General features: G+C 40.5%; 1 long non-coding RNA gene across 1 annotated transcript; it reads right to left on the bottom strand.

The window, feature by feature from the left end:
• Positions 1 to 229: 229 nt before the first annotated feature.
• LOC130594231 (uncharacterized) lies at positions 230 to 22040 on the bottom strand. The gene is made up of 3 exons (XR_008971024.1): positions 21385 to 22040; positions 20973 to 21039; positions 230 to 1928 (listed from the first exon to the last, which is right to left on the bottom strand). It is a non-coding gene; the product is annotated as an uncharacterized LOC130594231 (long non-coding RNA).
• Positions 22041 to 25314: the final 3274 nt, after the last annotated feature.

The following is a 25314-nucleotide window of genomic DNA, read 5'->3' as shown; positions in this document are numbered from 1 at the left end:
TCTACTTGCTCTGCAAATATTTTCTATTGCCATGACCCTGAAGACAGATCCTAAAGCTTTTGTTTAGTATTTACCATAGCCTTGTTTCAGTGAGATCCTTTAAAAATATAGTCAACAATATACCTAGAAATTGGCTGAAATTTATTTAGAAAAAATAATAATAATAAAAAAAAACCAAATGAAACACCAAAACCAAAACCACCAAACAGTAAAGGAGTCATGGATTTTGTTGATAGGTGTCATTCAGGTTTTCCAAGGCTAGCTGAAAAACATCTGTCAAAACTCAAAATTGTTCATTTTTTTCCCCCTGAGAGAGCAGGCTTTCCCACACGTAATATATATTTTTCTTTGGAAAAGTGAGAGCCTAAGAACGAAAGGTTGGAATGAAGGGTTGGCCAAGAAACCAGTGTTTCAGGGTATGTGTAAGTAGTGTGTCCCAGTGGTGCTGCAGAGCAGATGTTGCATGTCCTTATACTTTCCCATTTCCAGGGTATCCAGGTACACTTTACATTTCCTGAAATGTGCCTGTGGGCATGTAATCCTTCACAGGTTTCCTGAGCCGTTTTCCTCTCCAAAATGAGACACCGTGGGAAATATGACCCAGCACAAAGAAAAAAACCAGAGTGCATATGGCCACTGAACCACAGCTCACATAAATCATCACTGTAGCACATAGCAACATTTTTTTTTCTCTTGGTTGAAATATTTGAGACATTCTTTTCTTTGAAAATTTTTCAATATTTTCACGTGGCACAAAAAGCCATTTTCCCACCACTAGTAACTTTTATCTGTACTGCAGTTTTATTCCAACTTACTTAATCATCTCTAGGTATCAACTTTACTATTTTCCCTGTGCTATAAATGACTTCTCACAGACCTGCCTCCTGAATGACATGAATACCTCAGCATTTTAGCTCTTATGTATGAATCATATTTTATTGGAGAAATACATGAATAAAGAAAATTATGATATTAAGATCTGATTTTGTCCTAACAGCCTGAAAGACAGAAAATAAAGGGAAATTTCACAAAACTTTGGGACGTGATGGAAGAATGTGGGCTCATTATGCACTTCTGGACTTTCTTCAGTGGATTTCTGACCAAGGACAGAATTTCACTATTAGCCTAAGGTAGCTAAGAATTAGTTTTCTTAATGGAAACCAAAAGTTACTTACGTGTGTAATGACCCATTGCTAGAGCTCTTGGACAAGAGAAGTCAAATCCTATGGTGAGTACTTTACTAGTAGGTGAAGCATTTCCTTTTGAAAAGAGAGTTCTCAGATTGCTGGGTGATTAATGACATCTGTGAAAAGTGTTTTTCTAATTAGTAACTAAATTTAGACTATGGTTCCTCAGATCCTCTGCAGCATGCCAGCTGCACAAAAATATCCCTTTAAATGATGGCTTGTTCCATGCTTATTTGTGCTGTGATTATCAAGTAAAAATAAAACTCTTCTGTCAGGTGTTTTTGTTTCATGAAGAACAGCTGATAGCCTTGTGAAATGAAGTATTTTTTTTTTATGGTCCCATAACTAATTCAAACCTTCACTGCAAGATGACTTTGTGGTCACACACATACAGAAAAACACAGATGAATTCTTCTGATGCCCTTGCTTCACCAATTCTGCAATTAAACTACATGCTGTTGAGAAACAGGAACTCACTGAAACTAATAGACCCACCTGCAAGACTCTCAGCACTGTGCTACACAGTCAGCACCTCAGACAGTATCAGGGATCTGAGGGAAAACACATTAAATATGACATATGAAAGTAATACAGTCCATTACAGCAGACAGTGCTGGCTTTGCGGAGGACTTGACAGACAACGAAGTGATCAAAGGTGCTTTGATATGTCTAATTTTGGCTTACATAGCTGAGTTCTTTTATAGCTGACAGAAGTGATGAGAATAGTGGTCTCTTGTGTGTCTTCATAAGGGAGGGATCAACAAATAGCTTAGCTTATGGGAGCGACACAGTGATGCAGCATTTCTTTTTTTCTCTCTTCCTAACTCAAATTAAATGAAAGAATGAATGGTTGCAGATTGGGAAATAAATATAACTGAATATCCTTTTCTTTTCTTTTTTTCTTTTTTCCTACAAATTGTGAGCTAATTAATATTACCTTGCAAATGTTAACCCTTCAGCAGACTAATTGCCAGTATGTCTCTCAGTAGACTATGCAGTTTTGCTATGTACTAGCAGGGAAATGTGCCATTCTGTATTCTCAAAGCACAGGTGTGCTTAACTGGGAAGGGAAGGAATTTTCACATCAATAAGAAATAAATTATGAATGTATTATATTTGCAGTGTTTCTGTGAATCATCCTAACAGAGTTACATTGTTTGCCAAGTACGCAAGGTAGTAATAAATCAAATCTATTCTATGAATGCTTCTTACAAAATATATAATAAAATTATGAGTTAAATTGGACTGAGACACAGATGTTTAAAAGAAACAGGTGAAATTTAAAATCTCAATTAAAAAACAAGCCATTTTCTATTACACAGAGACTTAATGCCTAGTGTTCTACCAATGTTTAATAACTTCAATGTCTATAGCAACTTCCATCACTTGGTGCTAGACATTTGCAAATTAAACAGCAGATTTGAAACCTTATTACTCACCATGGGAATGATCATTGTAAGGCAATGGAGTATGGAAGCCACATCAGTCCAGCTTCCCTGAGAGTTTTTTGGAAAAGTCCTTGAAATAATTTGATATATTTCAATGCTAACCATATTTTTTTTCCATAGTTTTTAGTGTGCTTTTCATATGATGCAGGAGACAACTAATGATGCTATTAATAACTGTTACTGTTTAGATGAATAGTGCCATGACTGCACAAAGTAATCAAACCCCTGGATCTATCAACAGGACCCTGAAGACATCCCAGGGGCAGGGGCAGGGACAGTGGGAGAGATAAAACAAGGCATGACTCAGGGAACAAATGAAGGGTCTCTTTACTGCAGCCCACGCAGTTCACATCCCAGGCTCTGTGAGCATCCCTCTGCCAAAATACTTCCCTGAGGAAACTGAGGTTGTGAGAGAGTCCTGGAAAGGCAGAAAACCAGATATAAAAATTTTACAGTTATTTCTTGGCTCTACTCCTGTGTCCTAGCTCCTTCCCTGAATTAACTAAGACAGGCTGCTTTTAGCAGATGAATAGCTGGGACCTGGGTTGGTGGAGACCCAGACTGCTGACTGTTAAGTGGCACAGCTCATTCTGTGAAAGTATATTTACCCAGACAGCTGTTTTCCATGAAGTTTCTCTTCTTTCATGAAGAGCCAAAGGGGAAACTTTTCGTCTTTTCTTTTGTATCTTCTCTCTTTGGAAAGACGAAGGATGGGAGAGGGTAAGATACTGCTTTTCAGGTACTTTTTTGTCTTTTTCCTTAAGACACGGCTGAATTGAGGAGTCAATCTCAGCTGAATACCTACTGGAACAAGTTTCTGAGTCAGAAACACTATTTTGAATGACTGTACCTCCATCTAACACAGTACTTTACTTTACTTTTACACCTTACTTTAGACCTTCAATGTGCTTTTACTGCTTGATTCTTACACTTTCTCTCTCAAACCTCCCTCCTGCCTGCAAGTTTTCTAGCACAATTTAGGTGAAAGATTGCATTCAGTCAGCCCGTACAGTACTCTGCCTTCATTCCATCTCTCCAGAAAATCTTTATCTCTTCTTTTGTCCTTGTCTCCTCTCTCAGTATCATCACCATTGCAATTTCTCCCTGGGATGTTGCCAGTCTTCATCTCCTCACATCCTAGAAATTGCAGCTGTTCACAGTCTACACCTCAGTCCTCCTTCACTCTTGAGCAATAAAGAGCTTTCTGAGGCTGTAGCTCTTCTGTCAGGAGAGCAACATGTATAGTTTTCTGTGATTGAAATCAATGTAACAGGCTTTTGTGGGTCTCTGGTCAGAGGACTGGGGATTGTGGATCACTGAGGTGTAGCTTCACTTTCTAGTGTTGTTACTCATTTGACTTCAGCAATGGCCACGCATGGAAAACTGCAATCCATCACATCCATTAACCTGGAAAATATCTGTTTTATATTCAGAAGGAAAGATTGATTGCAAAAATGTATAGAGATATGGCTGAATACACTCAGATCTCACACACACCCACCTTTTCTTGTTAGATACATGTTTCCTTGTCTCCACATACCCGAAAGGGAGCTCAGTTAGACTTCTTGCCTTGTGCAGTTGGAAAGAGGAAAGGAAGGTGCATCTTCCTGGAATCAGAGAGAGGGTCATGGGCCCTTTTTGCCCCTTGCCCTACCTCAGCAGTCACCACTGGCTGGATCACCAACCCTTCTGTCCCCTCCTTGCTTTTCCAAACCACTACAGGAGCCACCAGGGCTACACACCTTGCAGCTGCCCCCACCACTGAGTGCCTGCTGGCCAGCCAGTGTCCTTTCTCCAGAAAGGCATTTCTAACTGGGACCTGCTGACTGCAACAAGTGTTTTGCACCAGAAGTTAGGATCCCAGTAAGAAAGGCATTCAGATTCTGTAAAGTATCATTAAAATACCACTTACTAGAGCTAACAGTATAAAGAAAGAGGATAGATATAAGTAGTTCAACTTATATCCCTTTATATAAGGGATATATATATAAGGGTTATAAATAGTTCATCTTATATCCCTTTAGATACTGGGAACCCCAAGTTGTATAGCACTGAACAGGCCGCCCATCCACGTGCAGCATGCCATGCAGACCACATTGGTAGGAAGGATTAGTCCATTCTGGTCATTTGAGCTTTTACAGGATTTTCTTTAAACAACTCCATTCATATTTTCTACTGTCAGAGAGGATTTTCGTATGAGAACCTGTTGCTGCACTGAGATAAGGGCAAAGCCATGCAGGTGTGTAATTGCTGGTACAAAGCGAGAGCTACCTTCAGGCTCCTCCAGCACCATCACCCACCTGTGTCTGCCCTGCACGGAGGGAGATGTGGAGCACAACACAGGCCTGCAGGTGATGCTGTATGCACAGCACTGACCTGAGCCTCCCCAGATTCGCTGTTACATGGATCATCAACCCCCGATGTGCATGATCTTCCAGTCAGGATCACTGCAGGAGTCCATAAAAGTAGTTTGGGATCTCCATCAGTCTGGCTGCATTTTGAAAGGGCCTCATGTTAAGAACAGTTGCTCTCTGTAGAGAGGGATTTAGGATATTAATATGGAGCGTGTTGCTCATGCGGATGAGGTAATAGTCTGTAAGAATCACAGAATCACAGAATCCTAAGGGTTGGAAGGGACCTCAAAAGATCATCTAGTCCAACCCTCCTGCAAGAGCAGGGTAACCTAGAATACATCACACAGGAACTTGTCCAGGCGGGCCTTGAATATCTCCAACATAGGAGACTCCACAACCCCCCGGGCAACCTGTTCCAGTGCTCTGTCACTCTCACAGTAAAGAAGTTTTTCCTGATGTTCACATGGAACCTCCTATGCTCCAGTTTACACCCATTGCCCCTTGTCCTATCACTGGACATCACTGAAAAAAACCTAGCTCCATCATCCCGACACTCATCCTTTACATATTTGTAAACATTGATGAGGTCACCCCTCAGTCTCCTCTTCTCCAAGCTAAAGAGACCCAGCTCCCTCAGCCTCTCCTCATAAGGGAGATGTTCCATTCCCTTAATCATCTTCGTTGCCCTGCGCTGGACTCTTTCAAGCAATTCCCTGTCCTCCTTGAACTGAGGGGCCCAGAACTGGACACAATAATCCAGATGTGGCCTCACCAAGGCAGAGTATAGGGGAAGGAGGACCTCTCTCGACCGACTAACCACCCACCTTCTAATACACCCCAGGATGCCATTGGCCTTCTTGGCCACAAGGGCACAGTGTTGGCCAAGGACCCCCAGGTCCCTTTCCCCTTCACTACTGTCCAGCAGGTCAGCCCCCAACCTGTACTGGTACATGGGGTTGTTCTTCCCCACATGCAAGACTCTACACTTGCCCTTGTTGAATTTCATCAAGTTCCTCTCTGCCCAACTCTCCAGCCTGTCCAGGTCTCGCTGGATGGCAGCACAGCCCTCTGGTGTGTCAGCCACTCCTCCCAGTTTAATATCATCAGCAAACTTGCTGATAGTACACTCAGTTCCCTCATCCAGGTCGTTGATGAAAATATTAAACAGCACTGGTCCCAGCACTGACCCCTGAGGGACTCCACTAGTCACAGACCTCCAGCCAGATTCTGCCCCATTGACCACAACTCTCTGCCTTCTTCCTTCCAACCAGTTCTTGATCCACCTCACTACCTGATCATCAAGCCCACACTTCCTTAGCTTATCTATGAGGATGCTGTGGGAGACAGTATCAAATGCCTTACTGAAATCAAGAAAAAACACATTACTGCTCTACCATCATCCATCCACCTAGTTACTTGCTCATAGAAGGCTATAAGGGTGCTCAAACATGACTTCCCCTTCGTAAAGCCATGTTGGCTGCTCTTAATGACCTCCTCATCCTTGATATGTCTAGAGATGGTGTCAAGAATAAGTTGTTCCATCACCTTTCCAGGGATGGAGGTGAGGCTGACCGGTCTATAATTACCCGGGTCCTCCTTCTTGCCCTTCTTATAGACCGGCGTGACATTTGCCATCCTCCAATCCTCAGGCACCTCACCTGTTTCCCACGACTTACCAAAGATGATGGAGAGTGGCTCAGCAATGACCTCCGCCAGCTCCCTCAGCACCCGCGGGTGTATTCCATCCAGACCCATCGATTTATAGATGTCCAGATTACTTAACTGATCCCTAACCCAATCCTCATCCACCAAAGCAAACTCCTCCTTTATCCTGACTTCTTCTGGGGCTATAGGAATCTGGGTCCCCCAGAGAGAGTCTGCAAGAGTAAAGACAGAGGCAAAGAAGGCATTCAGCACCTCTGCCTTCTTTATATCCTCTGTCTCCAGGGCACCCACCTCATTCGGCAGTGGGCCTATACTGCTTCTTGTGTTAGTTTTATTCCCTATGTATTTGAAGAAGCCCTTTCTATTGTCCTTGACCCGACTTGCCAGATTAAGTTCCAAGGAGGCCTTAGCTGTCCTAATTGCTTCCCTACATCCTCTAACAGCTGTCCTATATTCCTCCCAAGTGGCCAGCCCCTCCTTCCATAATCCATAGATTCTCTTTTTCCATATGAGTTTGCCCAGCAGTTCCTTGTTTAACCATGCTGGTCTCCTGGCTCCCCTACTTGACTTCCTACTCATTGGGACACTCTGATCCTGAGCTTGGAAGAAGTGGTTCTAGAATACCTACTGGAAAAAGTTCTAGAAGATCCTACACTGACATTTTGACAGCATAGATGGATGGATGAATCAAATTTTTATTATTTAAGAGAAATGAATTGCACAGAGATAGTCTGAATGAAAACCAGTCAGCAAGTTTTAGTGTTCAAAACGATAGTTGGAGCTCAGCTGGAATATGATCGATACCTGTTTTGAAGGAGTCTTTGGCCTACCAGGCTGCATCCAGCTTCAAAATGAAAGAACCACTGAGATTTATCTGTCATGCATGATATCTTCTCCCAGAAGTTCTTAGTTACAACACGACCTTTGATAACGAGATTGTTATAGTCTGACTACTAATTCTATTAAAATCTGTTATTCCACTATTTTTCCACTAAACTCCAGAACAATGCTGAAGCTTATTGAAATTCTCCAATGGCTACTAAAAATTGTCTTCATTTATCAACAGCAAAAACATCTCTGTCTTTTAATTTTCTTCATTGATATTCCTCATTTTAGTGTCCTTGCCATTTCACTAGGTTTTTTTTGTAAAATTTAATTTCTCTGATGAATTGAGCTGTAGCAAAGAGTCACTTGTGTAGTGTTTGGGCTAATTTAAGACTCCACTGAGATGGTCAGGGGTCAACTCCCAGACCTCGCTGCAAAGAAGACCTTTCTAATATCTACTTTTATTTTTCCCACCTCCTCATATCCCACAGGACCTTGGGATGCTAGCCCTGACTTATAGAAAGCTCTTCTGCAAACATAGCAAGCTAATGTCTTTACAAAACAGGAGAAATGGACAAGAAAAGCTAAGCAAAACTTTTCATGGAAGTTAATAAATTATACTTCATATAGCTACATTCAAAGCCATTGCTTTCTGAGGACAGCAATGTGACCTCTTACATCATCAGTGTTGTGCTCTAAGAAGGATCTTTGACTGTTCTACCCTTGAAGTAAACATGGCAGAAATTGTCACTCCCCTTGTTGGCTAGAAGGACCATCTGGCACTACATTAGAACAGTTTTCTTTTAAATTCAACAGCATGATAATTATAGGATGACTAGTGAATGGTTAAACTGCCAGATGCTATGAAAATATATCACTTTTTATGTGATTAGGCAAACATTTAATTAAACCTGCAGCTGCTGTGTCTATTTTACCTATGAACATATCTAAACCATATTCACCTGTGGGAAAGATGGAGCAGTTGTTGTCTTTCAAGATGAAAAGCAGCTTAAATGCAACTTTGCTGAAACGTACAGCATGTATACATGTGATTTAATTAGGTATGCTGGTAATTTCACCAAAACTAGTTACAGACTCTTCCACTTTGGTTCTCTGGATTGTGCTTGCTGATCCCTAAATAATCTTTTAGTGCTCTTGCTGAGTTATTTCAGAGGTTTCAGCAAAGCCACATTAGAAATGGCAATATACAGCCACAGTTAACAGGATGTCTAACAGATGAACCTAATATTGATTCTGATTTTGAAATCTCTTATTTTGAATACATAGAAACAGTCTACAGCCTTTTACTTCTCCCCATTCTAAGGAGTCTTTCATTCAGAAAATACTGAAGAGTGTAAGCAACCTTCCAAGATTACACAGTATTGTTCACAGGGTGTTTAGCATTCCTGTGAGGCTGCTTCTTTAGCAAAACAATGAACAACAGACCTCCACAGTTCTCCCCATTTGTTATGTGGCCTTGATGCTTTTCAAAGAGAGTATAACTCCTTTATATTTGAAAGTGCTTGTATTTGGCTCTACTTGGTATTGTAAGATCTAGAGATCAGATCTGGAAAAAATGGGATTTAGGGATCTAGCCAAAGTCAAGCCTTCATTCAGTCAAGTTTCCATTATCCCTCTCTTTTTAGTGCTTAGGAATCAAGTTTCAGAAAGGTGATTTATTCCCAATTAGTTCTGGGCCCATAGTCTGCCTGGGCTCTTCTTAGAATCCATCCCAAGGCACAGCCATTGAAGTGACCTAAGATGCAGGTGGCAGCAAGCCCAGATTCAGCCACAGAGCTTGAAATCCATGAGTCAAGAGCTACTTTGGATGGGCAGCATCCTTGGCAGGACATGATCTGTTGCTCTCTGTTGATTGCAGAAGGTGCTTCGTGCAACTGAAACTCCCTGAATGGTGCTGAGTTTTTGCAGATAGTCCTTGGCATAGTTTTAGCCCATGCCCAAAAGCACTTTTCTAGATGATTCATGAGCACAAGAGTTATTACACATCAAAGAGCAGTGCCAATAGGCAGACTGGACATAGCCACACATTTTGGAGTGTAAAGGATTTTAATAGTAGGAGCATAGGTCATTTTGTGATAGTTGACCCTTTTGTCACAGCTCTGTCAACAGTAGAAAGAAATAGGATACTGGGAAGTTATTTAGGAGGTACTGAGGACATGGGGTTTAAGGGACAAAGCAGGAGTTTAGAGCTTCTACAGAGGAAGTAATAGTTTAAATAATTCCACTGGGTTTTAAGTTTGCTTTATTTATAACTTTGTTCTTCCTTTGCTAGCATCCTCTTTAGCCAGTTTTCACCATATGTGTCTCATCAGGCGCATACAGCCTTCTGTCCTGAGCACAAAAACTGACAATATGATCCACATGATGAGTACCTCAGGGTTAGATGCTGCTAACACACCTCATGCAACTTAACAGCTGAAATCCAGGCAGAACATTTGGGAGTATGTGCTGGTTTGCCCTTGGCTGCATACCAGGTGTCCACCAAGCCACTCTATCACTCCCCTCCTCAGCTGTGCAGGGGAGAGAAAATATAATGAAAAGTTAGCAGGGTAGAGTCATGCAAACCTGATACAGAGTATAAAATATTGGTGTTGCAGCAGGTGTGTTCAGTGCTTCAGCGCCTGCTTGGAGTTCATGGTGTTTGCCTGGAAAAGCAGCGAGAATGTACCTGTCGTCATCCCTTGCAATGTTACTTGTTCTCCATATTCATTAATTTGCATTTGCAGTGCCATCTCCTCTTACACTGTCAGTTCTGTGTGCGTGCTAAGGTCCTCTCTAGACTGGGCCTGAAATACCAAGAAATGGCATCTTATAAGAAACACTAGGACCTAGAAACTGGGAAAAACACAGCACTTCCAATGTGTTACATTTGATGGGTCTGGAAATTGTTCCTCTTCTTGTTTGGAAGACATCAAATTTGCTGATTTTCCAAGCACACTGCAAAAGACATTTATGTGATAAGGTTTACAGAGGAGGTAGAGACATGCATTCCAGCTGACAGTGGAAGCAGATAGCTGGCTGGCTGAACTGCTGAGGTTTAACTTAATGGTATTTTTGCATAATTTATTACGGCAGGTCCATAAAGCCCTAGAAACTGATCGTGATAATTTTAAACTTAAATAAATAAATAAATGATGGATCGTTGAACAAACTGGCACTCAATTTTAGGAGATGAACCTGAGGCACATCAAAGGCAAGCTCCAGTGCCAGAATCAACTGCAGTTTTACAACTATGCTAAGCTATGCAATTATCTTAAACCACAACAATCCTATTGGATTTGCAGGGAGAAATTTAGCATCAATCTCCTTACAGAAAACAAACAAACAAAATCATCACTGCATTTTCATATTAGCACAGCACAAGGCAGTGGCAGAAGTGAATTATCGTCTATGTTCAGAAGAGCCGCTGCAGCGATGGTTGCCTCACAGATAAATCAGAATGTGTAATTGTTGATCTGAGGAGCTTGTGTCGACATAGTGCAATGACCTGTAGAGATTGTGACCAGTAAGAAGAAACTTTGGTTGTCTAAAGCAGTGCTGATTAAGTCATTTATTGCTAGACACATTTTTCTACTCATTCACCCACCTCTAGGGAAAAAGGACTGCAAGATGTAACTCTAAAACAGATAAGGGATGTGGATGGAAGAAGACTGTTCCCAGGGCTAGAAGACAGGAGACAACAACAATGTCAGGAAAAAACAACAAAAGAGGTAGATGGCAAAAGTACTAGGAGATTAAAAAAAAAAAAGGAAAATTGTAACATTCCTTTTAAACCAGTAGGGAGAGACAGCAGACAGCAACGTAATAGAGATTAATGATGGCAAATCAATAAATAAATAAATAATGAGATAGATTGCTATTACCCACCACTCAACAGCATTGATCATTGTCAGAGACAGCAAAATTTCTCTGGAGTTTCCTTCTCTCTTAACTGGGCTGGAATCCAGGGGAGAACAGAATCAGAGGCAGCTTTCACTTGAAAAACAATTTATTTATTAGTGAGGCAGAAAATCCAATTAAAAAGAGAGGAATTTCCACGATTGTGCTGCAGTATTATTTTTCAAGTATTCTGCCAAAAAAAAAAAAAGTAGGGTGTTTTGTGTAAGATGAAACCATAATTTTGGATGGGACCTTGAGGTAGGGCATCCATTTTGCTCCCCAGGAAAAGTCCCAGGAGGCACTTTGTTTTGAAAGACATAAGATTTCTTCCCTGCCAGATGTATCTATATATATAATTTTCTTTTTTTTTGTTTTTGGATTAAGCTAACAGCATTTAATGGGAATGTCTGCTTCCTGGCAGTGAGTGTGTGCAATGCTGGATGTGACATGTGTCACTCACTTTCTGCTCATTTGTGCCAGAAACTGCACATCCCAGGTCAGAACCAGCTCACAGGCAGAGGCACGATGCCGTCCTGCCCCTAGCTACCTCTGACAGGAGGGGCTCACAGGGAAAGTAGCTAACAGATCTATTAGACCCTCACCTGCACAAGGTGGTGCGATGAGAGATCTCATCTGAAAGCTCTTGCCGTGGAGAGGCTTTCTATGTTGCGACATGCAACAGACAACTACTTGAAAGGAGGATGGAGCAAGGAGGTGGCTGGTCTCTTCTCAGTAACAAGTGACGGGACAAGATGCAATGGCCTCAAGCTACACCAGGGGATGTTTAGATTGGATATTAGGAAAAATATCTTCACAGAGAGGGTGATCTGGCATTGGAACAGGCTGCCCAAGGAGTGGTGGAATTACCGTCCCTGGAAGTGTTCAAAACCATGTAAATGAGGTCCCCAGTGATACGGTTTAGTGGTGGACTTGGTAGAACTGGGGTAACAGTTGGAATTGATGATCTTACAGGTCTTTTCCAACCTAGCTGATTTTGTGATTATTCAGCTGAGTTAAAGGATGGGTCTGTTTTGCAATGTGAATGGACCAAACTTTCTCAACTTGAGCACCTTGCAGGGCCACAGCATGGCAGAACCCCTACAAATGTAGACCTACATGATCTGTTGGCCTCTCTTGTTTTGATTTGTACTTTCCTTTGCACCAGACATGCTGCCAGTTACTGCATCTGGGCTGCAGGGTGGGAAATTCCAGCCAGAGGAGACATATCTTCTATAAATTCCTTAATTCAGTCATAATGAACTCATATGACCGTCTCACAAGACATTTTAACTGGAACAAGCCCAGCAAGAATAGTCATGTAGAGATGATGAGGTTTTAACTCTGCAGTGCCATGATCTTTTAGCTGATGGGAAAGAGCCCAGAAAAAAAATTCTTGGGAATTGATTTCCCTTTTTAATGTTGCTAATATCAGATGTTGATAATAAAGATTAACCTACATATCTCTAAATAAAAATGGCATACCCCTGCTGTGGTTCGCTTGCAGGAAAACTGCTCCAAATACCTTTCTAGACTAAAAGAGAAATACAATATGCAAAATAATTATTGTAATCCATCAATTTCACAGAAACAAAGCAGAACAACAAACAATTATGATCGTAAATTGAATCATAAAATGGCAGTATGCCAAACTATATCAGCTGGTTCTTTTTACTTGCCTGTTGGCAAAACAAAGAGGATTAGGGGAATGATTCATCTGTTGATTGGAAAATCTATTTTAAAGTTGCAAGGAAATTCAAACAACAACATTTAATAAGCAATAACTCACTGTGCAAAAGCTCTGTTCACTTACAGCTTCAGGCCCCAGACTGTAAACTGGAGATGCTCTGGAGCAGCACAACCAACCTAGCTCCGATGTCAGTCCCTCATCACCAGGTTGTACCTGCCTGTGATTGCTATGCTTCTAGTAAATGGGCTCATAATGGCAACAAGGAAAAAAAGGGTGGTATATTTGCATAGTGAGTCCAAAGGGGGGGCATGAATATGATCAGAGGGCTGGAGCACCTCTCCTAAAAAGACAAGCTGAGAGAGTTGGGCTCATTCAGCCTGGAGAAGAGAAAGCTCCAGGGAGACCCTTAGAGCAGCTTCCAGTACCTAAGGGGGTCTACAAGAAATGTGGAGAGGGACTTTTTACAAGGACATGTAGGGATAGGACAAGAGTAATGGCTTTTAACTGAAAGAGGGGAGATTTAGATTAGATATAACGCAGTTCTTTACCGTGAAGATGGTGAGGCACTGGAACAGGTTTCCAGAGAAGCTGTGGATGCTCCATCCCTGGTAGTGTTCAAGGCCAGGTTCAACAGGGCTTTGAGCAGCCTGGTCTCGTGACAGGTGTCTCTGCCCATGGCAGGGGGTTGGAACTGGATTATCTTTAAGGTCCCTTCCAACCTCATGATTTTGTGATGCAATCCTATTTCTGCTGTAGCTGTTAGTGTTAATTTTATCCCTGGCTGCAAGTGCTGATAGGGGCTCCAAACCCTGTAGCAGTTCTGGGCAAAGTAATTCGTGCTGGGGAGCTCCTGGCAAACTGCCTGTCCATCATCTCATCTCTACCCTGGGCTCATTAAGCCCAAGCTGCTGCTTTGTCTTCATTTCACAAAACCCTGATGCACCAGAAATCTCAGCAAAACTTAAACTTCACTCCACTCAGCAGTCTGGTGAAGATCTAGGTAACAGGTTTGTATACATGCTGTGTGGTTGTGCTTGCACTATGCATAATCGCACTGTGTTGCTCTTTGGCAAGTGCCATCTGGTTTTCATTTTCTTTCACAGTATAATTCATCACCTCCACCCCCACAGATTTACACTGCAACTGCCTTTCTGCTTTCAAGACAATTTCAGCTACACTGAGTGTGTTTTGATTTATTTTAACTGAATCCAGCAGACACTACCATCAAATTGTTCTCCTTTAAATTAAAAGGGATTTGCAAATTTTAGCAAGATAGAACTACTCATAAAATCTTAACCGATAAAGTACTAAGATGCTAAGAAGACAAAAGAACCAACTATAAAGTATCTCTGCTCACCAGAATCTAGGAAAATACTCTGGAGAAACATCTTAAGCACATTAAAACCCATTAAAGCTATATAAGCAATAAGAATAATAGTCATTAGAAGATGTATAGAGAGGAAAACAACTATTACAGCTCAGTAGAAGAAATTACTTGTTTAATACTTCTTGTTGTGGCTCAAATTACTACTTCTCTTTACAAAAGACTGGAATCTTCTTTCATTAAAAGCTATTTTTTGAAACTGACATTGTAAGAAGGGACACTGGTTTGTTCTGCATGTGTATCTGTGTACAGCCAAGGTGAGAAAAAGGAACTTTAAAGCTAAGAAGGAGCAAAAGATAGAGTTGATTAGAGAAGTAACAAAAGCGAGTAACTGATAAACCAGGAAGAATGTTTTATTGTAGGTTCGTGAGACTTCAAGTGAACAGTGTTCTCCCCTTTACTTAAGCACATGCACTGGAAACATCATCAAACATAGCTATAACTGTAAAAAGAGAATAAGATCCAAAGAAGAAGCCTAGGTCTGGCGACAGGATTGTTTTCTTTCTCTGTAACACCAACCCCCCACTTTGCACTTTAATTTTACAAGCTCCTCAGCTATGCCTGAGGGTTCACTTTGCACAATTGTTATTTTCATTGAGTGATATTTTGTGCCAAGGTACTGTGAATTGTGAAAGGATTTACCAGGTTCCAGGGACAATCTCAGAAACATTACTTTACAGGCACATACACACATTAAAAACCTTATTAAGTCTGCTAACTCAAGCACACAAAAGCCTAGGAACTGTCAGAATTAATGCTGCTTGTGTTACCCTAAATCTGTCCTTTCCCCACATGCATGATGGCTACAATCTTCAATAACATGATCCCCAACTTAATTTCTCCCCATGGCTCCTGTCTTATCCAGTGTCCTCTGCTGGATGCTCCTCCTTCAGCTCCTCACTCCTTGAACATCTCCAGGCTCACTGCACAGCCAAACATCCACGTATTTTCCACAGGAATAACAAGTGGAAATTACCTCATGCAGACAACATGCCCTTTGCTGAATTTAAAGCCATATTTAGTAGGAAGGCATTAGAGCTTCTCCATGCTTTATAATTCTTCTAAATAAATGGAAAACAACATACTTTCTTAGAAGTCATTGATTTCAGCAGAAGATAAAGCAAATCCATTGGATGGATGATTTCAACCTGCAGAGTCCAACTTTGGAGGCCAAAAGCAAGCAAAACCAGCACCTAATAAAGGCAAATGTTGAAAAGTTTCAGCTTGGTGACACAATTGACTTTACCTATCATACAGCTGGTATTTTGACAAGCCCACCTTTGTCCCTGGAAGTTTCTTCAGCAGCCTTATTGAAGAAGAGGAACAGGACACCAGAGTCTTGGGTCTGAAGACTGCTGCCCAAGTAAGATTTTTGCAAAAACACTGGGAGAAGTTCTTCAGGGTCAGTGCTATTCCCTCTCCCCATCTATCCCCTTAGGGTGGTCCATGGGTGAGTGGGGCTGCTCCACAGCAAAAGCCACCCGTGTTGGGCACTTGGTGAACTCCAGGCTGTGCAGAGGCACCTGTGCAGGTGGAGGAGCAGCAGTCAGCTTCCCCTTTTCCTTCATTCGTTTCCTTTGTGGAGTGACTGGAGAAAAAAAGTAAGGGGCCAACACAAGGCTCCAGGTAAAAAACTAAGGCCAGGTAATTAAGCCAACTGTAGCAGCTAAACAGTCTTAGCCCATAACAAGAATGAAGCAACCCAATCCCACAGTTTCTGGTTTACCAGTGTTGCTTCAATTTTACCCTTCATCCTGCCCCCATTGGGTCTGATTCTCTTTATAAAAGGCTAATATATTCTCCACTGAACTTAAAAAAACAGCAGCATTTGCATTTTGAACACCCAGCCGCTCAGGATTCATCCCATTTGTTATTACACTTCAGAGGATATACCCAGTTTTGCCACTCACCCTGCTGAGGAGGCATGGGCTAGTGAGGGATGAGCAGTGGGATTACTGGCTGCTTGGCCTGCTGGTGTTTATTTAAATATCACCAATTACCATTCCTGATTTGAAACCTGATCTACACTTCAGATTTGAAATCACTATCCCAGGGATAGCTCTATCCTGGTGTTAGCTCTTCAAATATATGCACCGGTAATCACATTTAATTTGACTAGGCTTGCATAAAGCTTTGTCTAAGAAAAAGGATATGTTTCCAGCCTGTCTCATTGACTCATACTTTCATTAAATGCCACTGTGGACTACATAATTCTGAATGCTTTATATACTTGGAATCATTTTTAACCAAATTGTAGCGAAAACCAAATTCTTCCACAGGCTAATGTGTATATTTCTAATAAAACTTTTCGGAAGCTGCTTGGAATTTCCTCTCTCTTAATTTTTCCACTGTTTCTATTATTTGTCACGTGCTTATGTCAAGCTCTCTTGGCAAGGCACAAGCTTTTATCTCATGTATTGTATAGTGCCAAGCACTGTTTTTTCCTTTTGAAATAATTATGGGATTTGAGATTTTTAGATCAAGCTGCAAATCTTTCTTCTTTGATGAAGATTTTGGGTCAAGCAGCTATTATTCCTTTCCTAGCCCAGATGAAATTTCCCCCTAGCAGAACAGTGAGAACTGAGGATGTCATAAAATCCATTAAAACTCATACAGTGGAATTAACACAGCGAGTCAGATTGGTGCAGTGGCATTGCTTGGGACACCTGAACTGATCTAAAGGATCCCTCCCACCAAAACAGACCTCCTTTTGAAAGCATTAATGCTTCAGATTGGCTTATATGTCTTTCTGAATTCTATATTGCTTTTCTTTTACCCCAACACATTTCCCTGGCTATAGCTTCCAGGGCAAGGGCTGTCTCTGTTGCATGCATATGCACTCCAAACACAGCAGGGAACTGCTGCTGATGTTGGGTGGTTTAGGCAGTTTCATTATAGAAGCATTTGTTACCAGTCTTCTCTCCCAGCATGCTTGTGATCACACTTGATCAATTAAAACTAAATTAAAATAACATACATACATATGAATGTTAGATTCTATATACTGCATCTGCCACATACACCTCTCCTGATATATTTATCTCTATAGATGCATATATTGCATCTCCTAAACACAATCTTAAATTTGTTATATGACTTCTGTTTCTTAAGCGAGTTGGGATTTGCAGTGGGAGGTGATATCCTTTATTATACCTAGAGAGATAGTTGTTTAAAAGAATTATATGGTCTTGCATACCCAGAAGCTGGTCTCCCATTTTAATCTGCCACAACTGGGCTAAGAAGTACTATTTTTTTCCTTGCAAATGTTGCTGTGCTTGCGTCTGCAGATCACTAAGGGTTCTACAACAGTGTGTGATTGCTTCCTCTGTTGGAAGAGCAAGGTGATGCTCAGAGAGCTGCCATCATGACTGAAGGGCCCTTGGGTTCTGTGCAGAACAGGAAGGGCACTGGGAGCAACAACATGATGCATCAGACTTTACACGACTGCTCTGCAGAGCTGCATGGGTCTCAGCACCTGGCAGCCTTCCAAGGACAGGCTGGTGGCTGGCTTTGCTGTAGAGGTGGCCTCTCCAAGACTGCCAGCAAGTCTGCCGTTGCAGATAAGCTGTGTCTTTCTTTGAAACACTTGGGTAACAAAAGAGAATTTAACGTAAGCCACTCCAGTATTGTCAGGGTTTTCCAACTTGCAATCCATCCTTCTCTCCTGTGCACTGCTGTGTAGGGACCTGTGTGCAGGGATAAAGACTTGTGCATTGCTAAAAAATGTATGGGGATAGAAATAACAGTAACCAGAAGGCAGTAGGCCAGAAGGAAGGTGAGTCCATGCTGGAGGCAGTGTATGGCAGTTCTCTGCAGCTGAGTTCTGGAAGTAGATCCACATGGATGGGCTAGGGCCAGGGCTAGCTGGCCATGCGTACTGGAAGCACTGGCCACATAATCTGGCCACTTCCAGCATATTGGTGGCTGCAGTGTGTGCACAGAGACTGCCAGGTCTGTAGACATTGCATGAATCACTTGGACCCCCCAAGGGGCTTCCTCATCACTGATGCACCAGGGTGACCCTCTGCTCCTGGGAGAGCTGTGGAGGACCTCCCAAATGGTGCTCTAACAGTGCAGCCATGTGCCTGAGTGCTTGGAGCAGGGAGGTAGAGGCGTTATGAAATCTGCTGTTAATAACAACAGCCTGACTCTATTAATAGCAACAGCTAAATAAATAAAAGGTGTTTGAAAATTATTGGCTGTGACCTGTTTCCTCCTGACTCAATGGTCTATGAGAAGAAGAAAACTTACTACAAAGATATTGGGCTTAATGAATATGTGCTGCTCCATGCATCCCTGTAAGAATAGAGGTCAGCATTTTCAAATTAATTGAAAGGTGACACCTTGAAAGTTATCCCAGAAATTTTTAATTCTTCCAGCTCATTATCTCGCTCACAGGTGATCCAAACTTTCTTTCTCCTGATTGTGCCTGGTAGCATTATCCACCACAAAGCCCCACTAAGGCAACACCCTGGAGGCATATTATGGCAACCCTTAGTTATAGAATAATCTCCCACTCATATAACAATTTTCTACGGTTTTCATTCCTAAAAGCTCTGAAATTAGACTAGGCATTAAGTAGGATGTGGCAAGCCTTGTTGCAGTGTGGAATATGCTAGGTGGAATCACTCTCCTGTCCTCCCCCTAACCTCCAGGTCTCCTCCTTAATTGATTAAAGACACATTTCCTCTAGAGGATTTATACACGTGTTGAAGCACATGCCAGTAATATGAAATCTTCTTTCCTTTCTCTTTTGCAGCATCCCTCTAGAGATGGATATGGGTATTTGCCTGCAGAGCCTATGAATGCTGCAGCTGGGATGTACAAGGAGGGCCCCATTTAGGAGCTAACAGTCATTTTCTGCCTGCTGGTTCCAGCTACACCTATGCACGTAAGAATGAACCAGCACAACCATCAGAATCATGTCTTGGCTGGAAATTATTAAAACATTTGAAAGAGCACCTTTATTTTAATTCCAAGATTTTTCAAGTGCTCCGATCTTTGCACAAAAGTTAGCCTACACTTGTGCTCCCTCATGTTTCTGTCAGAGCAAGGGTGATGATGTGTTACAGAAAAATGTAACATTTCTTGCAATTTTGTTAACTGATGCAGAGAGCATAGCGCTTTTCATCTTTGGGACAATGGCAGCCAAGGCATGCCCCCTGAGGAGAACATCAAAGCTGACTAGACTGAAGTAAGGGCAACTCTGGCCTCCTTTGCTAAAACTTTTTGGTTTTGGTAAGACCAATGAACTAGGCTTTGTAACTCTACGTTGTCTTTAAAAGGTATCTTCAATACTAAAACCTTAGGATAGTTGCAAACTCTTAACCTTGCTTTCAAGCTAACTTCTCCTCTATAATAGATCCCACATCTCTGCCCATCTTTATTCTCCACCCCACCTCTGCATGCCAGCAGACAGTACGCCCTCACTGAGTCCCGAAGCCAAACTAGTTCAGAGAAGCAGCTATAAGGAAAAGGCATGTTGATGCAGATGCCTTGAATGATGAAACAGTGATGTTACTGAACTCGGTAGCTGGATATAGTCAAGGATTTTTAACAGACTCTTCTCCCCCTTTACTATTTCTAGTTCCACTGTAGCCTTTGTGAGACTAGAAGGGGGGAAGGAAGAGCCAGGATTGCAAGCAGTATTCAAAATTAGCATGCACCAGGAGTTCACATACATTACAATGCTGTCTGTTGTGATTATTTCATCCTTTCCCAGTACCACCCATTATTCTCTTTGTTTCCTGACTGCTGCTGAGCTTGGAAGCTGATATTTTCAGATTTTATGAGTCTGGATAACTTCCTATATGGCAATGTATATCAAAGTGTTTATATAAAATTAGACTTCTTTTTACTAATTGTACCTAATTTTATATTTATCAATGTTATATTCCTTTTGCCATTTTATTGCCCAGGCATTCCACCTCATTATAACCTTCTTAAATCTTTGCAAAGGGTAGGTCGGTACTATCAGTAAATTCTGTCCTTAACTTTCCAAGTCCATTTCCAGGTAATTTATCAATATATTGAGTAGCACAGAACTAGTTGTTAGTATACTTCATTTACCAATCTTTTAATTAGGCTTCCATAATTATTCCTTTTTTCTTATGCCACACAATTTCTTTATGGACACTTGGCAAGAGATGTTGCTGAAAGCCTTTTGAAAATTTAAGCAAACTTTATTAGCCAGGGGATCCTGACATACATGCTCAGAGATTCTCCCAAAGACTTGTAATAGATTTCATGGTTGTGTATCCAATACATCTACTTTTTCATTATGGTTTATGTCAATTGGCAAGATACAACCATTAATTCTGTTGGATCTCTACAGAATCCTCTCACACAGGTGTGGGTTTTGGTTTGTTTTTTGTTTGTTTTTTTATTTGTTTTCTTTTTTTAAGCCATATTTGCTATTTTTTCTTCTTTCTGGTACTAAAGCAGTTCTAAGTATAAATTAGTATTTCAGAAATCTTCTGAAAATAATGAATGACCTTAATGAAATTAACAACTGCTAGCAACTTATCAGTTTGTTTCAATAACTCATTTTCTGACACTTCAATTTCAGCCAGATCTTCTGATTAAGACCCTGTCAAAAAAATGTTAACAGCATCGAAAATTTGCTAAGGACTTCAACAGCAACCACAGACTAAAAATGTGATATTTTTTGTAGTTTATTCTTCCAGAAGGGAACCTTGACTACCTAGTCACCCAAATTCTTTGACAACTGTCAGACAGTACTGTACTGAAAGCTAGTAGAAGAAACAAGTTCAGACACATCAAATCAAAGGGAAATAGTATTAGTCCTGTATAGCAGATAGGTTTAGTGCTGGCAGTTCCAGTATCCAGACTTCCTATCACAGTAAATACTCTTTTGGATTTGCTTGTTTTTAATAAAAAGTGCTATGAAAACATTTCAAAATTAAAGTCTCACCAGTTTTCCACTGCAAGTCAAGTTTTCCGATCTATAGTTTAAACAAGATGCAGAGCAAGAGATGACTCAGTCATCATCTGTAGATGACTCCATGGGGGATAAGAAGAAAAAAAATAAATCCATAGTCAGTCTCTAAGCTACGTGAAAACAGAAAACATGAGGCTGAAGACAAATGAATCCAGACTAAATGTAAAGTCTTCCCTTTATAATGATATTTATCGACTACCAGGAAGGATTAAAAAATATAGACCTTAGTTATTCAAGAGATTTCTTAAGTCTTAATTTGTTTGTAAAAGATCCCATCATAGCTCAGACAGAATTAATAGGCTTATTCCCAATGTAAGTGGGTAAAGTTTTTACTTCTGTTTTGCAGATCCAGTTACACAATTATATTTGGTTTCCTCAGCCTCAAAACATAATTTTATGATAAAGCTTATTCACTATCTCATTTCTATCAATTTTGCTTTGGCTTTAATGCAGTAACAACATCCTGTGTGCATATATTAATATGCTCGTACTTCAAAATTGCACATAAGCAACATGACTTTGATGCTTTATGAACACTGAAAGACTCAAATATTTTGAATCACTTACCTGAAGAAAATTCCACATTCAAAATATTTTTATGGCAACTGCTGGCAAATTTTTGCAGATGCAATTCCAAAGTAGAATAAACTAATAATACAAAATTGGAGCTAGATTTTTAGAAAAACGCCAAGAAAGGAAGGGTAGGATAAAATTGGTGAATGAGACCCAGTAAGTTTAGCTCTAATCTCACTCAGGATCACCTCTGTAGGAAAATACATTGGCATTGCTCTCTTGGTATAATTATGCTAATACAGTTATACTATTAAAAATTGTTATGTTTCCAAAGCAAGATATCAGGAGTAATTCCATTGGAATCGATAACACAAAGACTAGAAGAACCAATTCACCACACCCAGTTGTCTCTGGACACTGATTTACTGATTTTTTTTTTTCCTAGTAAAAACAATGGAAATAAATAAAAGATGGGCATATATCCAGTAGTAATAAACCAAAATGCCTACAATACAATTACCTGCTTATGTTTAGTTTGAAAACAGAAAGGAAGTCTGGAATAATTCATTCTCTTTGTTGACTTACTCCAACTGTACAGAAATTACCAGCTGTTCACATTTGCCAGTATATTGCTACACCGAGTACGCCAAGCACTGGCAGGGGTTTGGTGCCCTCTTATGTTTCGTACAAGGAACTTCAGTGACAGCAAACACTTCTTGGGGATAGATCACTTGCAAAGGCTTCTCAGGTTACATATTGTTAAGAAAGTATCCACTAAGATAACTACTTCATGCTCCAAAAAGGTTAATAACCGCTTTAAGGCAGTGAATGTACAGTAACAAGCAGACCTACAAATATACCTCTGCACTGTATACTGTACTATGTTATTTTTCTTCTTGTGCAAGTATTTCTAACCCATAGAGAAGTCACTTTTGATCTCCTAAAAACTAAACAGACTGCTCAATAAATCTTTTCTGGAAATAAAACGTTATTCTGTATTAAGAAGTGTTTTGTTAGTATGTTTTTAATTTCCCTGTTAGTGTCAAAAGGATGTACAGTTCAAGTATTTCTTTATACTTGGCATTATATAACTCATCACGCTATTTTACTAATTGCTCAGAGAAAAACACCTGTATGAAATTTATCTGCCTATTTTGATACATAAGTTAGCAGAAGAGATGGGCCACAGAAAGAGTAATGTATAAAGATAACATGGAATTTTAGATTACATTTGAATGTTGGTATCAAAAACTACTACATACCTTACTAAAGTGCTGATGACCCAGTATTTAAAAAAAAAAATAATCCACTGCAATGGAAAATGTTGCTATTAGTACAGAAATAAAGCACCCAAGCCTTTCATAATGGGAAATTCTCAATTTATTTTATCAAATTATCCTATTATGCAATTTTTCAGAAACCAGTTTCAAGATGATACGTAAGAAAACCTTTAGAGAATTAGCAAGTTACTGCACAAATCAATCATTTTCTGGTCATAGACACAGAGGTAAAAGAAGTCTAAGCATCTCATGCCAGTTAATAATGAGCATCCCTTATCACAGATACCCAAATGCATATAGGCAAGGCACATTTTGGCCTTGGGCACTTCAGTAAAGCCAGCCAGAACTGGATGTAATGCTCCCCTTTTCTAGGGGCTGCAAAAACCCTTGTAAAAATACACTTTTTTTGGGAGCAGTTCCATGCAGCAAACTTGTATGGATAACTTATTCGTCAACATCCAAAAGTATACTACTCCTTTACTGAACACAGAAGCATGCTCCCAGAGAGCTTCGAGCTCTGTTTCTAATGGATGTGATGAAGGAAAAATAAATAAGGAGAGGATGTGGTGAGGAAGGATGGATGTGCCTGGATCCCTTACACCACCTGGAGATGTTAAAATACAGTTAATGATATCACAGCAGTATTTTCAAAACTAAATCCACCTTGTGTAGGTGAGAAATAACTACATTGCACACAAAGCAGAAATCCCTGAGCTAGTTAGAAAATTCACACAACACACTGCAAAGCAATGTGGATTTATGCATCTAGGTCTAGAGGAAGTACTGCCACTTTTTCAGCTAATAAATATTGCTTTCTAGCTCCCATTCAACACCATGTGAATGATGGAACATAATTTGCTAGTGTAGAACCCTGGAGTTCTGGTTCTCAGACCTGGACAGGGGCAGCCAGATAAAATCTGCGTTTGGTATTGTGGATGCAACCAACAACAAAGAATTCCCACTTAGTGCACTAATCTCCAAGAGTACTGAAATCAGGCCATCAGGCTCCATAGCTGAGTTTCCACAGAAAATATGAATCTGACTTTTCTGGACAGATTTTCCATCTGCTGACCCACAGATATGTGATCTTAAGTTGAAATGTGCCAAATTAAGAAGCACTTGCTTTTGATAATGTTCACGAAAGTTGGTATTTTCCATCAGAATCATTTATTTTCCATACTCCATTTCTAAGGAAGCAGAAAAGGAATCAGCCTCTCTTAGCTGGCTTTTAGCATTAAAATAGTCCACACCGTACAATAAATGTGTGTGGAAACAGCAAAAAACCCTCCCAAATACTTTGAAGAGCTAGCAGATAAATATGGAATGTGGGTCTATAGCTTTACAGAGGTAATCAGTTATTCATCATCTCATTTCTGCCATGCTATTTTCCCCATCCCATTTTCCTATACCCAGTTCCCTCTGGTCTATAGAGGGAACTAACTTAAAACCTTGTAGCAACATGTAAAGAGAACAGAACCACTCTGGACTGGGAATGGAGAGAGCATTTTTTAGGACAGAGCTTAGAGATATCTGCTAGGATATAGTGTAAGAAACTTAACTGTAGACATTAATGGGGTTGATAAAGTTCTGGATATAAACCAGTTGAAAATCCCCAAATCAAAACAGATGTGCCACTCTTAACTGACAGAGCTTCCATGAAATTGGGGGTTATATCATGTGTCAACTGAATGCTGATTAAAGTTCTCCCAGTAAATTACAATTTGTTTATCTTGAGGAATTTAAATGAGTTGAACTTCAGTATGGTCCACTATGAAATCTCACAGAACAGAAACCCCATGCTGATATAAATCAAATCAGGTTAAGAATTGATTTAGTTAAGAAGCAGTACTTGGCTGCTGTGCACATAGTTTTAATTTAGTTTGAAGTGCCTCGTATCAATTTAACTTAAGCTTATTACAGACTTTACCACTTTAGCTAGAGGTGAAAGTTTATGCCATTAACCACTTAAGGCAGATGCCAGTATCAGCACTGACATCACTATCCAGCAGCATCTTATTCAACATCATAATGCATCCCTATACTCAGTGTTGGGCAGTATCAGCACAATGACTTAAAACCAAACAAATAAACAAATGAAACAAAAAAAAAG

The sequence above is a fragment of the Pezoporus wallicus genome, unplaced genomic scaffold, assembly GCF_028554395.1.
Source record: "Pezoporus wallicus isolate ANWC-B61680 ecotype Strahan unplaced genomic scaffold, APGP_CSIRO_Pwel_v1 scaffold_7383, whole genome shotgun sequence".
Lineage (NCBI taxonomy): Eukaryota > Metazoa > Chordata > Aves > Psittaciformes > Psittacidae > Pezoporus > Pezoporus wallicus.
Note: the sequence above shows the minus strand (reverse complement) of the source record. Positions and strands in the feature narration are given on the sequence as shown.